The sequence below is a fragment of the Choloepus didactylus genome, chromosome X (assembly GCF_015220235.1).
Source record: "Choloepus didactylus isolate mChoDid1 chromosome X, mChoDid1.pri, whole genome shotgun sequence".
In the NCBI taxonomy this organism is placed as follows: domain Eukaryota; kingdom Metazoa; phylum Chordata; class Mammalia; order Pilosa; family Megalonychidae; genus Choloepus; species Choloepus didactylus.
Window position 1 is genome coordinate 176,496,215 of NC_051334.1, and position 14,732 is coordinate 176,510,946.

The 14,732-nt window shown below is 40.4% G+C and overlaps 1 protein-coding gene and 1 pseudogene across 4 annotated transcripts in view; both read right to left on the bottom strand.

Moving 5' to 3' along the window:
- The window catches only part of ATP11C (ATPase phospholipid transporting 11C), a 198,080-nt gene that overhangs the window by 131,293 nt on the left and 52,055 nt on the right, over positions 1-14,732 (bottom strand). The window lies entirely within an intron of this gene.
- On the bottom strand, positions 204-317 carry LOC119523955 (annotated as a pseudogene).

The following is a 14,732-nucleotide window of genomic DNA, read 5'->3' on the forward strand; positions in this document are numbered from 1 at the left end:
GCATGCATCAATATGCAACTTGGCAAAACATAATTCTTTCAAATGCCTGCTTCTGGCTCTTCCCTCTCACATGTCCTGCATGCACCTAATTTGCGGTTTGACATGTATTACCTCAAAATAAGTCAGATTCAGATCCCAGAGCTCCTATTAATCTTTTTTTAAGTTTATCTTTTATTGAAATTGTTGAATATTTTATATTACAGAAAAATACGGAATGCTTCCTGAATAATTTGCATGTCATCCTTGTGCAGGAGCCATGCTAATCTTCTTTCTCTGTATAGTTCCAATTTTAATATATGTGCTGCCGAAGCGAGCTCAGCTCCTAATAATCTTGAAACCATCACTGATAAGGAATGTGCAGCTCTTTCTTTCCATATGAGAAGGAGGTACAGGGAAGGCGAACTCATCTCCTGGATTCCCATATATTCTTCGTTCAGTTCGTTCAATTCAATAATCATTTATCCTTCACCTACCAAATACCTGGGGACCACAAAGAGAACATAAAACCTGTCCTCACAGGTAAGTAGGGAAGGAGACATACATTTAATAAGGCAGAATATGAGACCGTGATAAGTGGTACAGCTTTCACAAGATTTTTCTGATTTTATACCAAATATACCAAATTTTTCTTCCAGAAAACATGGTCAGTCCAGCTGCAAATACCATGTGAGCCAGGGGAGGAAGAGATTAGTTGCATCGGAGTAGAGAGGGGAATTGGGGTAGATGCGAGAAGCATGAATGCATTCCTTCACTCACTAATTCATTCATTACACACACTTTTTAAAGTAAATACCTATTATATGCCAGGCTCAGAAGATCTAAGAATAAGATTCCATCCTAGCTCTTAAGGAGGTCTCAGTTTAGTGACCATAGTAAACAAACACCATGCTGTGCTCTGACAAGTGGAGGTTTACAATGATAAAGATAACAATAGCTTACAGCTATTGAGGACTTAAGAGGTGCCAGGTATTATTCAAAGCATTTCATATGCATTGACCCATTTAATCCTTACAACAACCCCATGAAGTAAGTAGTTATTACTCTCCCCATTTTATACTTAAGGAAACTGAGGCACTAAGAGGTTATGTGACTTATCCTAGATCATACAGACAGAAAGTAGCAGAACCAAGATTTGCACCTCAACAGACTGACACCCAAGCGTGCATCCTTAATCACAATACTATGCTGTTTTAAATAAACACATGGAATTCAGGATAATAGTCCTCACAACCAAACTATGAAGTAGGTTTTGTCATCCCCACTTTAGAGAGGAGGAAACTGAGGCACACAGAGAATAATTAAATGGCTCAATGGTTCACAGCTAAAAAGTATGTAGCAGAGCAGAATAAAAGTAGAAATTGGCCTTAAATCTCTTAGGTATTTGAAATGTCAAGCTCTAACCATACTGGCTGGAAAAGTAAACTACTATGTATATCTTCCCGAGCAGGAGTATCATACTGAAAGCACACTGGCTGTAAAAATGCCTTAGGCACAAAGTACCTTGGGGAGTAATTGCTGCAGCATCTGTGTCTGCATTGAACTGTCATGATAGGAACTAATAATTTTTGAAGACCAACAATACACACTGCACTCTGTATTGTTTTGATGAGAACAGAAACCCCCTCAGAGGAGAAGACAAAGAGGACCTAAGCTTGACATTACAGTTGGATCTGCTATAATTATGCTGTGCTGCATGGTGACTTGTTCAGAGAAAAGAATTATGTTATTTTTGGACTTTAAAATAAAAGCAATTTATCTATTAATTCTATCACTTAGAAAAACATATTTATTTTCATCATTCCTGAGAAGTGTATAAAAAAGCACTCATCAGGGCCACACAGCAGCCCAAGTTTATGCAATTATTAACATGCTTTATTCAAATTCAAATGACTGACAGTATATACAATATTGCTCCAGAGTTAGACCAGAAGCTAGGAAAGTTTTTTAAAATGAAAGGGCAACATTTCCAAAAACTGTTGAAGCCAGAAGAAAAAAAGAATTCTTAAAGTAGTTTTGAAGAAAGGAGTTACTAAAGAAAATTTTAGAACAGCTAACATATGTAATCATATTAATGATCATTTATATATCTAAAATAATTTTGTGGCTTATATTACATAAAATGAATTATAGTGTATCTAATGTAAATATTCCAGTATAGTTTTATAGTGATTAATTTTAATTTGTTAGTTGAACATACTTTAAATTTATAATATGTAACTTCTTACAAATTGAGCTACAAATGCTCAACTCTAAAGAATTCAAGGTTCTTTTTAACTTTATGCCAATTTTTGAAAATAGCAAAAACCTGCCAATAGAACAAATTATCAACATTCTAGATAAACAATCAAGGTCTGCTTTCTCATCCAAGTGTGTGTGGCAGATATAGACAGTGAAGGTCAGAAAGACCTTAGATCAAAACGCTGACTTTGCCACACACCAGTAAGGTATGTCATCTTTGGCAAGTTAGTTAACATCTCTCTGCCTTAGTTTCCTTACATGCAAAATGAGGTCATACTATACAGGCATACCTCATTTAATTGCACTAAGATTTACTGTGCTTCATAGGCACTGCATTTTTTACCAATTGAAGGGTTGTGGCAACCTTGCGTCAAACAAGTCTATTGGTGCCATTTGTCCAACACTGTATGCTCACTTCATGTCTCTGTGTCACGTTTTGGTCATTCTTGCAATATTTCAAACGTTTTCATTATTATTATATCTGTTACGGTGATTTGTGATCTCTTTCACTATTCTAATTGTTTTGGGGCACCACAAACCACACCTACATAAGCCTCATCTATAGGTCTGGAGGTCAGGGGAGAGGCCTGGACTGGAGAAAAGATCAATCTGTTCTTCCTCAGCTTAAACACAGAACCGAGGGCATGATACTGGAGATCACTCTATTAAAAGAGGAAGGACAGACCTCTGGAAATGCAATATAGTACGGACACTCTACGGTTTTGTAACTGGAAAGTACACAGAATCCAACCATTTAACATGTACAATTCAACGGTTTTTAGCATGTTCACAGAGTGGTGCAACCATCACTATAAGCCAATTGCAGAACATTATCATTCCTCTAAAACAAAACCATGTACCCAATACCAGTCACCCCACATTCCCCCTCAAAACTCCCTCCTACCAACCCTAATCTATTTTCTGTCTCTATAGCCATTCCTGTTCTAGACATTTCATATGAATGGACTCACGTAGTATGTGGTCTTTTGTGACTGGCTTCTTTCATTGAGCATACTGTTTTCATCCATGTTGCAGCACTTACCAGTACACCATTCCTTTTACTGGCTGATACTCCACTGTATGGTTAGACCCTATTTGGTTAATCTATTCATCAGTTGATGGACATGGGCTATTCCCACCTTTTGGATATTATGAATATTGCTGCTATGAACATTCATGTACAAGTTTTTATGTGGACATATGTTTTCAATTCTCATGGGCATATACATAGAAGCAGGACTGATGGGTCACCTGGTAACTCTATGTTTAAGTTTTTGAGGAACTTTCATACTGTTTCCCACAGCGGCCACGCAACTTGACATTCCCACCAGCAATATATGAGGGTTCTAATTTCTCCACATCTCGCCAACACTTATTTTTCATTTTTCTAAATTAAACACATCCTAACGGGTATGAAGTGGTATCTCATTGTGCTTTTGACCTGCATTTCCCCTAATGACTAAAGACGTTTATAATTGTATAATGTGCTTATTGGCCATCTGTACTTCTTCTTTAGAGAAATGTCTATTCAAATCCTTTGCCCATTTTTCTATTGAGTTGTCTTTTTACTATTGAATACACACTGCTGTGGAACCCTCACTCTGACGCTTACTACCAGTGTGACTTTGGACGAGTAAGGTAACCTTTTTTTATTCAGTTGCCTCACTGATAAACTGGCAACAATAATAGAACCGACCCTATAGTGCTATTTTGGGGATTAAATAAGAGAACGTCCATGATCATTAAGAGGTAGCTATTATCATTTAAACACATTTTTAGATATGTAGGTTCAAGTACTTGAGAATGGTTTTCCTTTTTATTGTTTTGAAAGTTCTTTGTACCCTGACTTCATTTTTAAATTGTGAACTATCAAATAGAAAAATGGAAAAAGCTTCAATAATATCATTCCTCCAAGTTTGCTTTTAAACATAACTGAGTGAGTCTATAAGCACAAGTAAACAAAAATGTAAAAGGCTATTTCTTATCAGCATTGTTTATAATAGCAGAAAACAAAAAACAAAAACAAACAAAAAAAAACCTAAACCAATCCAAATGTCCGTCAAGAGGGGACTGATTCAATTAACTAAAGAATATCCAAATAGAGGACCACATGCAGCTGGTAAAATATATGAGTATCTCTATAAGTATGAATATGAAACAATCTCTAAAAAACAAAGTGAAAAAAGCAAATCTAAGAATATTATGCATTACTTGATCTCAACTCTGTACAAAAAAAGATATGTGGGTGTGAGAGTGCATGCTTACTAAAAAGACATCAAAACAAACTGAAAGCTTACACAAGAAACTTTTAACAGTCATCATCACAGTGGAGCTGGGAATGAAGTGATGATGGAAATTTTTTTATACCTTCCGTAGTTTAAGGTTTTAACCACATACAATACTTTTCAATTAAAAAATGCTGATTACTGACTGTCAAGCAAAATTTTCTCAATCATAGCTATCCTAGATGTATAAAATGGAAATGAATGGGGAGGGGTGCTGAATTAAAAGAAATCATTCTTGGATCAAGATGGCAGTGAGAAGCTTCAGAACTCAGTCCCCACACAGAAGATGTGAACAGCCAGCAAGAACTGGGAGAAACATTTTTCTCAAAGTTCCAGAAAACAATTAAAGGATTGCAGTAGCAAAGCTAATGCCAAATCAAGAAAATTCTTGTGGGGCCCTGGCTGGTCTGACCCCCACCACTCACCGGCTAGGCCCAGAGCCAGCCAAGAGTTCCCAGTGCGGGTCCCTAGTCCCATTTCTGGGGGAAGCTAAGTGTTCCAGTTTCAATCTATTATGTACCCCAGAAAAGACTGTTCTTTTAATCCAATCTTGTGGGTGCAGACTTATTGTGGGGGGGATCTTTTGATTAGGTTGTTTCCATGGCGATGTGGCCCCGCCCATTCAAGGTAGGTCTTAAATAGTTCACTGGCATCCTCTATGAGAGGATAAAAGGTAGAGACATTTTGAAGACAGCCGACACAGACCCAGACGCAGAGAGATGCTTAGAGAGAAAATGCCCAGAGACATTTTGGAGACAGCCATTTTGAAACCAGAGCCTAGGAGAGAAGGATGAGCAGACGTCCCCATGTGCCTTCACATGTGACAGAGGAACCCTGCTGCCATTGGCCTTTCCTCAGAGAAGGTATCGTCCTGTTGATGCCTTAATTTGGACATTTTCATGGCCTTAGAACTGTAAATTTGTGAACTAATAAACCCCGATTGTAAAAGCCAATCCACTTATGTATTTTGCATTCTGGCAGCTTAGCAGACCAGCGCACCAAGTAACCCCCATGCACATATTAGGGGCATGTATGTCTGGCCCAATCTGTCTGGTGGTGGCCCAAGGGAATTGCTGTACCATAACTTGCCTGTACAGAAAGTAGAGTACAGGTTGGGGGGAGGGGGGCAATGGGAAGTTAATGCAAAATGAGTATAGGGTTTCTGTTTGGGGTGAAGGGAAAGTTCTAGTAATGGATGGTGGTGAGGATGCTGCAACACTGTGAATGTAATTAATCCCATGAATGTTAGGCTTTGGATTAACTGAGTAGAGAAAATTTATGTTATATATATGTTCCAACAATTTAAAAAAGAAACAAATGAAAGAGCAACAAGAGAGATGACAATAAAATTTAACATGTGATCCTGAATGGGATCTAACAAGGAAGGAGAAAATGAGCAAAAGGACATTTCGTTTTTGGGACATACAAAAAAGTTAGAATACAGACAAAAGCTTTATATTAATGTTAAATTTCTTGAACTTGATAACTGCACTTAGGGTGGTTACATAGGTGACTATCCTTGTTCTTAGGAAATGGACGTGGCATTATTAAGTGTTCAAGGAGCATATTGTATACAACCTAAACAGTGTTCAGAAAATGGACTGATAAATATACAGACAGACAGATGGAATGGTATGGCAAATGTGCCAAAATGCTAAAATTGGTGGATCTGGGTATCTGGAAGACAGGGTTTTGTTGGAATTCTCTGTATGGGGTTGGTACCATTTTTGTAACTGTCCTGTAATTTGAAAGTATTTCAAAATAAAAAGCTGAATTAAAAAAACAAAACACTAAAAAACTCTCCAGGTGATTTTAATGCATTGCTATAATTAAGAATCCATCTCTGAACCAAGAGTGTAGTCACTATGTGATAGCATGTACATGTTTTCAAATTAATTATATTTATTGACACCTTGTTCTCTCCCTATCAGTGTATATGTATTCCCACTAAAAAAGAAAAAGAAAGAAATCACTACTATCTATTTCAGGAGTAATTAGAAAACAATCTAAATTTTAAGTTATTATAAAGTAGTCTTCAGTCCCAGTTTGGCTGACACAATTCAAGTATTTTAAGACAACCAAGGAATTAAAACACAAGACAGCTATCTTTAAAGAATTAAACTGTGATTTTGACCACATTAACTTTCAGAACAATAGCAGCATCTGAAATCATCTACACATCGAGCTTACATTTGATCAGAGTGAGATACCAAGACATCAGGTAAAAATCCCATAGTATAACAGTTCCTATGACCTATCAAATAGATTTTTTTTCCTATAGGTTTCCATATGGTTCTGTTGTACTATCATCTAGTTATCAGCTCTAGAACAAAATTTTAAAAGAAGTTTCTATGTTCAGGATTTTCCCAGAAAGACAAGAAAAAGGGTTAGGGGTAGGGGGAACTGTATCTTCAAAAGTTTAAAAGAAAAGTATTAGACCTGTATAAACATACAGTTCCATTTTCTAAGTATTAGTAACCTGTGGACAATTCACTTGAAAAAAAAAAAAAAACCTGAAATTGTTGGGACTTTAGTGAAAAAGTGGGGCTTTGGCTTTCATAATCAGCACTTTTTAGCATATATTGCTTTGCTCTGTCCAAAGCATCCCAAAATATACCTCTCATTATTTAAAGTTACTAAGCATAATGGATTTTTAGCCTGACGCAGCAATTTGCATTAATTCATGTGATCAGAAATGTGTTTTGTTTTCCAAAGAAACTGCCCTCCCAAGAGTGAAGGAACCACCCAGCTATAGGGCTTGTTTTTCCTTCCAGTGCAACATTCTTATTTGCAAGTTAGCAAATATAAATCTAGTTCTTTTGCATAGTAGGGCAGACCTTGAGTGCTTTAAAAGATACAAAAGCACATTTTCTCAAAGTATGCTAAATTCTATTTAAAATGTCTATGGCTTCTTGTTTCAACAATGAATATATGTTTGTAAATCCTGGTTTGATTTGTAATATTTTTATCTGAAAAGATCAATAGCAAAGCTGGTGGCTGTGGAAATTAATGGTAAAGACTCTTAACAAAAAAGTTGGCTGGCTTTAAAGGCAGTCTATGACTTGTGAACCAAGGATTACTATGATTCCAAATCCATGTACTGGAAATCCATTAGGAAAAGAAAAAGAGAACGGAATGGAATAGACTGGATACAACTTCCTGCTCAGCTGCTAACTAGCTTACGTGAGCAAGTCAGTTAAGCTCTCTGAGCCTCAGTTTCCTTATTTGTTAATAAATATGGAAAAAAGTATCTATTTCTTAAGGATTTCCTGAGGATTCAATGAGATAAAACCTGTACAGCACACATCACCAGGACTGGAATATAAAAAGCACTCAATAAACCTTAGCTATTTTTAGCAACCACATGAATATGAATATAAAAAGTTGATTTTCCCAAACTGAAGACAGATGCATCCATTTCCATTTCCACAAAGGTGTAAGAGGACAAGTGGATATGTGTGGCTGTATGCCAATATTCAATACGGAGTCCAGGTGTTCTACTACATGGCTCACCAATTATGAGCATATGTGGCTTTCCTAAAGGGTGCTTCTGAGGTCTTCAAGAAAATCGCCTGGGAACCTGTTAAAAATGCAGAGCTCTGAGCCCCAAGCCAAAACCTAATCAATCTCAAATCTCTGGGAGTCAGGCCTGAGCACCTCCACACCCACCTATAATCAAACACCATGGGGGAGGGAAATTTGAGGGGAGGAAAGGAAGGAAAAGGGAAAATGAAGGGAATCTGGCTTTGCAGTGAGGCTTCCCTGAGTTCTTCCCTTTCGATTAACTTCACTAGCAGCCGGTGCATGGATCCTGACATCAATTTCCATGACCAGACAAACGCCTCTTTAAACTTTCTTACCTTTCCCACCTCCTCCTCCAAATCTCAGTCCTTTGTGGAGAAACATACCAAATATGGAGGAGAAAAGGCTCAAAAGGACATTATTGGGACCTAAGAAAAAATCAGAATATAGAATGTAAGCTTTATATCAGTGTTAACTTTCTTGAACTTGTTAATTGCACTTAAGATGATTTGCATGAGAGAGTATCCTTGTGCATGGAGGTATTAAGTGGTCAAGGAGTATGGTGTGTGCAGCCTGTTCTTAAGTGTTTGGAAGGTGGATAAATGGATGGATGGATGGATAATGCATGGATGATGGACAGATAGGATGGTGCAGCTGACATGGCAAAATGTTGAAGATGGTGGAGCTGGGTGTCTGGGAGGGTGGGGTATGTTGGAGTTTTGTGTGGGGTTTGTATTATTTTTACAACTATCCTGTAATTTTGTAATTATTTCAAAATAAAAAGTTGAAAAAAAAAAAACACCAAAACGAATTTGGGACCCAAAACTCTGCCATCACACCACTTTCATTACCACTTCATTGACTTACATTATGGGAAACAAAGGTGAGACCAAATATTATGCACCCAGAAGAAAAATGCACAAATTTGGGTATTTTCATACTTTTTTATTTCCAGGATCTACCTGGTTTCTCATGTGGCCACTAGAGCCTAGGTCTTACTGTCCTCATGCTCATTAGTCAAGAAAACAGTAAGACCTTTGAAGAACCTTCCTCAGAGTGAGCAGGACACCAATGTGGGGTTTCTTTAGATAACAATCGCAATAATCCTAGAGAATTAACTTGGAGAACAACCTGGCCCTTGTGTGAGTATGGAATTTTCTCAGGACATAGGACAGGGTTGGGAAATAAAAAAGAAAAAGACACAAGTTGCCTATGAAATGCTTTTCTTTGAGAAGTGCTTTTAGCTCATTCTTTCTGTCAAATTGAACAGTGGCCTTGTACGTTTTACCTGACATGAAAACACATTACTTCTTCTGCAGTATGAGGAACTGAGAAAAGAGACGAACTGCTGACCAAAGGCCACTAAATCCTTCCATAGTGCTTGGACTATAACAAGAAATAGGGGAATCTGGGAAAAGAACATAGAGCAACAACAATTAGCCTGCATTGAAAGCCCCCCCCCCTCCCCGTGGAAAAACAAATCACCACTTTTCTAACAAAATGAATAGCAATAAAAATGGTGTGTGGGTTTTTTTTTCACATGATTATATACGACTGATGCTAGAGAAAATCATTATCTCCAGAAGCACCCTTCCAGCCACATGAATGTTTTCCAAGTGTTCTTTCCAAACAAAGCGGTACCTGATGCAGAAAGTGAAACTCAAATCCTAATACAACAAATTTCTCTATAACAAGAAATCTCTCAAGTTTCAAGAAATAACCCATTTGCACCCTGAGCTATAAAGCAGGGATGATTAGAGTAACTACCTCATAGGAATTTTGTGAGGATGCCAAAAATAACTGTGTGTAAAGCACCTTAAACAGTGCCTGGCATTATTAAAGGAACAAAAAATGTTAGTTGCTCTTCTTGTTGTTAGTTAGTTCATTTGTTTTAAGAAATAGTTTTATATGCACTGAAGTTTCAGACAACCAAAAATTCTAGATAGACCATGGCAATTTGCAGAAAGGGAAGCTCTGACTTTAAAAATCAAAATGCAGTGAGAGTTCTTTAAAATGGGCAAGAAGGGCTAAGCAGGTGAGCAATGCTCTATCTGTGCTACATACAGGCCTGGACAGAACCAAAGAGCCCAAGCCTCAACCAACGAACGACTACAATTTCTGTCCCAGAGAAGCTGCCACAACAATGAGGGAAACAGGCCAAACACTGACACTGACACACACACACACACACACACACACAAATGAGGCCAGACATCATAAGTCTATCCGTGTTTCTCTCCACCCACCTAACAGTGAAAAACAATGATTTTTTTCCCCAGTGGCTGAGGCTATCTCAGACCAAGTTCTTCTGGAGACCCTGATCTTGGTTTCTGCCAGCCCCAGCCATGGTTAGTTTGTGGTACCAACTACTGAACCATTCTTCCACCTAATCCGCTGATTTAACTGTTTATACTGGGCTTTCCTCTTAGCAACTCAAAGGGAGGTTAAAAATAGCAATTAGCATTAATGACCAATATCATTTTAAAAGACACAGCTTATCACTTTGCCAGACACAAGGCATATCATTTGTGGTGATAACAACCCCAAAGGCAGCAGTCATGAGCTAAATAATACATGAGAAGACAAGTGCCAATACAAGATTTGTGGCTCACCAAGAGTCATTAACCAAGCGCCACCCATTAGCCATAAGATCTACACACCTAATGTTGGTGCAGCTGGACAGGGCCCTGCCCAGAAGCAATTTAGAGAAGGAGGAATGAAGACATGAGAAAATGAATAGTACCCTTCCACAAATGGACAGTGCTCCACAGATGCTTTGCAAAAATCCACTGTTTGCTACCAAGAACACATTATCTTTCTTAACAAGAAAAGACAGAATGGTAAAAAAAGAGCATAGGTTGCATATTTATAGTCAGACTGCTTGGGTTTGAAGCATGGCTCTACCACTTTTTAGCTTTATGACCATAACGTGAACTTTTCTGCGCTTCAGTTTCCTGACCTGTAAAATGAGAATAATAAAGGATTATGGTGAGTGTATTAGTTAGGGTTCTCCTTGGAAACAGAATCAATGAGAGATGTCTCTTATTATCAAATTGTAAAAGTGACTCACGCAACTGTGGGAGTGCACGAGTCCAAATTCTGCAGAGCCGTCAACAAGCTGTCAACTCCAAGGAAGACGTCCGACGAACTCCTCGGGAAACGAACCGACAACTTTGACGAACTCCTCAGGAAACGAACTGGCAACTTCGACGAGCTCCCCAGGAAAAGCTTCACTGAGCAGCTGAAGAAGAAGTGAAGGTTTCTCTAACCGTCCGGCTTATAAGCCTCCAACTGATCACCCGGACCAAATCCAGCCAATTGCATTCTCTCACTGTGGAAGCACGCCCCTTGATGAGTCATCAGTCAGCTGCAGTCAATTGACTGATGATCGACAAACCAGCCCGTTGGTTTATTAACCAGCCTCAAATAGCCTCACAGCAATCGTCAGGCCAGTGCCCACTTGACCAGACAGCTAGGCCACCTAGCCAAGTTGACACATGAACCCAACCATCACAGTCCACCCCTTGTCAACTTGGCAGTTGTACACATCACCTAAAACCATATCTTCAAAATGAACGTTACAGCTTATGCCATATGATAAGGGGATAAGACAGAGAAGAAAGCAAAAATATTTTCTTCACAGACAAATACAAACATAATCATAACAAAACGAGGAGGAAATATTCATATCATCATAGTCCTCGTTTCTGTAACTGGTCACGTGGCCGTAGTTCATATTTATCACGACCTTCTTCCACTACCCATTCCATGTTCCCTTTACCCTCAGCAAGCACTTCAGCTGGCCGTGGTTCTTTGCCTGGTGGGGTGACCCAAACCTTCATTCCTGAAGTTTCTTGGCCATTGGTAGTCCTGCCTGGATTGGGTTGTTGCAGTTTTCCATTGACTTGAATCATGGGGCATGGTAGTACTAAGAGACGCCCCAGGGGATCTCCTGTATGCCAGGAAAACTCTTCTTTACTTCCATTGTGTAGTTGCAGTGCTATTTCCCCTTGATAGTCAGGATCAATCACCCCAGCCAGTACAGTAATCCCCTTACTTGCCTGTTGATTCAGAGGCATAAGAAGCCCAAAGTGGCCAGGTGGCAGCCTTAACTTCCAGTTCAATGGGATTATTGTGTTTCCTGGTGGAAGCACTCCTCCTTTTGGAACCAAGACTTGTAGACCAGCAGAGCTTAAACTTGCAGGGACAGGAAGCAAAAATTTCCCTAGTGGATCACTAGGAGTGATAGTGAGTGGTGCTACTCCTGTTTCCACCCCTTGATTCCTGGACCCATGAATCCTGGCTATGGGAGAAACAGCACCATAGAGTGGACGCTGATTCAGAGCATACACAGCCTCCTGGAGAACACTGCCCCAACCCTGCAAGGTATTGCCACCTAGTTGGCACCGTAATTGAGTCTTCAATAGGCCATTCCACCGTTCTATCAACCCAGCTGCTTCTGGATGATGGGGAACATGGTAAGACCACAGAATTCCATGAGCATGTGCCCATCCCCTCACTTCATTTGCTGTGAAGTGGGTTCCTTGGTCCGAAGCAATGCTGTGTGGAATACCATGACGGTGGATGAGGCATTCTGTAAGTCCACGGATCGTAGTTTTGGCAGAAGCATGTCGTGCAGGGAAGGCAAACCCATATCCGGAGTATGTGTCTATTCCAGTAAGAACAAATCGCTGCCCTTTCCATGATGGAAGTGGTCCGATGTAATCAACCTGCCACCAGGTAGCAGGCTGATCACCCCGAGGAATGGTGCCATATCGGGGACTGAGTGTGGGTCTCTGCTGCTGGCAAATTGGACACTCAGCAGTGGCTGTAGCCAGGTCAGCCTTGGTGAGTGGAAGTCCATGTTGCTGAGCCCATGCATAACCTCCATCCCTACCACCATGACCACTTTGTTCATGAGCCCATTGGGCAATGACAGGAGTTGCTGGGGAAAGAGGCTGATTGGTATCCACCAAACGGGTCATTTTATCCACTTGGTTATTAAAACCTTCTTCTGCTGAAGTCACCCTCTGGTGAGCATTCACATGGGACACAAATATCTTCATGTTGTTTGCCCACTCAGAAAGGTCTATCCACATACCCCTTCCCCAGACTTCTTTGTCACCAATCTTCCAATCATGTTCCTTCCAAGTCCCTGACCATCCAGCCAAACCATTAGCAACAGCCCAGGAATCAGTATACAGACGCACCTCTGGCCAGTTCTCCTTCCAAGCAAAGTGAACAACCAGGTGCACTGCTCGAAGTTCTGCCCACTGGGAGGATTTCCCCTCACCACTGTCCTTCAGGGATATCCCAGAAAGGGGCTGCAGTGCTGCAGCTATCCACTTTCGGGTGGTACCTGCATATCGTGCAGAACCATCTGTAAACCAGGCCCGAGTCTTCTCTTCCTCAGTCAACTGACTGTAAGGAACTCCCCAAGATGCCATAGCTGTGGGCTGGGCAAGAGAAGGTAAGGTGGAAGGAGTGGGGGCCATGGGCATTTGGGCCACTTCCTCATGTAACTTACTTGTACCTTCAGGACCTGCTCGAGCTCTATCTCGTATATACCATTTCCATTTTATGATGGAGTGCTGCTGTGCACGCCCAACTTTATGGCTTGGTGGATCAGATAACACCCAGCTCATGATAGGTAACTCAGGTCTCATGGTAACTTGGTGGCCCATGGTTAAGCGTTCTGTCTCTACTAAGGCCCAGTAGCAGGCCAACAGTTGTTTCTCAAATGGAGAGTAGTTATCTGCAGAAGATGGTAAAGCTTTACTCCAAAATCCTAAGGGCCTGCGTTGTGATTCTCCTATAGGAGCCTGCCAAAGGCTCCAAACAGCATCTCTATTTGCCACTGACACTTCCAGCACCATTGGATCAGCTGGATCATATGGTCCAAGTGGCAGAGCAGCTTGCACAGCAGCCTGGACCTGTTGCAGAGCCTCATCTTGCTCCGGTCCCCACTCAAAACTAGAAGCTTTTCTAGTCACTCGGTAAATGGGCCGGAGTAGCACACCTAAATGAGGAATATGTTGTCTCCAAAACCCAAAGAGGCCAACTAAACGTTGTGCCTCTTTTTTGGTTGTAGGAGGGGCCAGATGCAGCAGCTTATCCTTCACCTTAGAAGGAATATCTCGACAGGCCCCACACCACTGGACACCTAGAAATTTTACTGAGGTGGAAGGGCCTTGTATTTTTGTTGGATTTATCTCCCATCCTCTGCCACGCAAATACCTTACCAACAAATCTAGAGTAGTTGCTACTTCTTGCTCACTAGGTCCAATCAACATGATATCATCAATATAATGGACCAGTGTGATGTCTTGTGGGAGGGAGAAATGATCAAGATCCCTGTGGACAATATTATGACATAGGGCTGGAGAGTTGATATAACCCTGAGGTAGCACGGTGAATGTAAACTGCTGGCCTTGCCAGCTAAATGCAAACTGTTTCTGGTGGCCCTTGCTGACAGCAATTGAGAAAAAAGCATTTGCCAGATCAATAGCTGCATACCAGGTACCAGGGGATGTGTTGATTTGCTCAAGCAATGATACCACATCTGGGACAGCAGCTGCAATTGGAGTCACCACCTGGTTAAGCTTACGATAATCCACAGTCATCCTCCAAGACCCATCTGTTTTCTGCACAGGCCAAATAGGAGAGTTGAATGGGGATGTGGTGGGA